The following is a 2307-nucleotide window of genomic DNA, read 5'->3' on the forward strand; positions in this document are numbered from 1 at the left end:
ATTATGTGTAATTTGATAGGTTTTAGTGAATGATGAGAAAGTTATATTAAATATTAAACATTCTTTTCATAGGTTCAATTTGAAATGAGACTGGAAAAAATAATCTCAGCTCTCTTTTATGAAGTCTCTAAATTGGAGAAAAGGCACAATCAAATAGGAAATCATTTGAGACTAGTATCCAAAACCTTTAAACTGTTTAGGTTTTTTTGGTCAGTATTTGGTAACTTTACTCTGCATGTTCTTAATAAATGACGTAACAATCAGTGAGTGAGTGCGAATGAAATTCAATCCTGTACGAAGATTTGTTAGACATTAATTTTTTTAATATCTTCCAAGGCCTCCATTTGTAACGAATCGTGTCCTTGCGCAATATAAAATCAATCAAATAAGTGCTCTCAACTGTCGTGAACTGATATGTTATTAATTCAGTTATATGTAGGCTGAAGTTTGTCCCTTGCTCTATAAAAGGAGAGGATTTTCAATAATTTGACACAACACTATCTTGTCTGGATACTGGTAAGTACTCAGTACTCGTAACTACTATTATATTATACATATGATATTGTTATGTGTGGATCGCTGCATCTCTTTGTGGATGGGTGATCAAGGCCCTGCAACTTTGTTAAATGAGATAACTTTGCTTCATACAAATAATTACTATATACAATAATTACACTGTTGCAGTGCCCTTTCTCCTTTAAACAACATCAGACTGAATGTCAGAACATGTTGTTACTGTTGTAACCAAGGCTGTTAATCATATCAAAGCTATGACATTTAGTTAATTGTAATAATTATGAATAAGACCCTCCCATCCCCAAACCCCCAACCCCCACACCCCACCCCAGATCCACTCCGACCTTTAACTGATGACGAGAAAAGAATGCACCTGGTTGTCTTCGCACAAAAAGAAACCCTAACCGATTGAGATGCATGTCACCACATTTGTAAACTGATCACGATAAACTGTTTTGTTAATAATTACTCTTCGTTTCCCTCAGTAATCGTCAGGATGAAGAACCTGTTCGCTGTTTTGTTGGTGGCATTGGTGTTGGCTCTTTCCCAGGCCCACTTTTACAGGCCCAAGGGCGGCTATGGCGGTTATGGCGGTTATGGCGGTTATGGCGGATATGGCGGTGGCCATATTGAATTTGATGCACCTTACCCCCAAAAACCTTATAGATCGCGCTATTATGGCTACTAGGTACAAGGTATGTTATGACATATTTTCTAAATCTTGTCTGTCTCACAGTACTCTGGTAACAAGATTCAGAATGATAACGGATATTGTATGGAACACGCATTCAATGTTTTTGACGAATTATCAATCGATCTGTGTGTATTCTACTCATGAAGCAAATCACATATCTTGGAGATTTGACTGTATCATTCGAATAATGTTAACCTCTGTATGCTAACGGAACAATGGAAAATGCATATATTCTGAAATTATATGTGCATCTGTCAGTATTGTTGTTGGAACTTTATAAGAAGCACAGTTTTCTGTTAGTATACATCATTCATGGGTCATTCCTGAAAATACCTTGAATATATTTTTGCCACTGCTTTAACAATTTTTCTTTTTTTCAAATACCAAGGTGCATTTTCTCTTATTCACATATTTATTAGGTATCTACGTTTTCCACATTAAGCTGCATGCAATCAGAACGTTATATCAGTCCCGGACGTCCTACAACAGTGTCATCACGTCACTGTTAACTGTGATTCTTTCTTATGCTTATATCACATAAATCAGTTATATCTAAGACGTTACATAGATATGCATTTAAAACTTTATCTCTTATGTTTCAGAGTTTGTGAACCCAAACCTGGAACGTATCACAGAGACAAATGAACACTGATTCGCAATGATCAGTTGAACAATAAATCTTTCCAACATTTCCATGCGTTTTATTATTGTATCGGCTGTATGTAGAGCTATCTACCTAATTTGGAAATATAGAATAAGGAAGGCTCAAGTGATCGTGCATTTTCTGATTGCGTTACAATCTTAGCTTTGGGGGAAGTTTGAAGAAGGGGCTACCAAAAGATTCAGTAGAGGAAATGAGCCGGCTTTATCAATATTCTGGCCATTGCCGAACAAGGTTCAACAAAACAGGCTCATCACAGTGTACGGTAGTTGGGAATCGAACACTAGACTTTTGCCTGACAGGGCAACGCTTTTAGCGCCAGGCTATCTCACAGGCTTTGTAGATCCCGTATTGCGACAAATTGTAGCTGAAACAATAGCTGGTCTCCACCCGGGAGTCAGGCTTTTATCCGGTCACTCATCCATCCTTGCTTTTG

The 2307-nt window shown here is 37.3% G+C and overlaps 1 long non-coding RNA gene across 1 annotated transcript; it reads left to right on the plus strand.

Moving 5' to 3' along the window:
* The first annotated feature begins 401 nt into the window (after positions 1-401).
* On the plus strand, positions 402-1901 carry LOC124142853. Its single transcript, XR_006862218.2, has 3 exons — positions 402-516; positions 1002-1211; positions 1813-1901. It is a non-coding gene; the product is annotated as an uncharacterized LOC124142853 (long non-coding RNA).
* The last annotated feature ends 406 nt before the right edge of the window (positions 1902-2307 follow it).

Source organism: Haliotis rufescens, unplaced genomic scaffold, assembly GCF_023055435.1.
Source record: "Haliotis rufescens isolate VD_foot unplaced genomic scaffold, xgHalRufe1.0.p SCAF_59, whole genome shotgun sequence".
NCBI classification, from domain to species: Eukaryota; Metazoa; Mollusca; class Gastropoda; order Lepetellida; family Haliotidae; genus Haliotis; species Haliotis rufescens.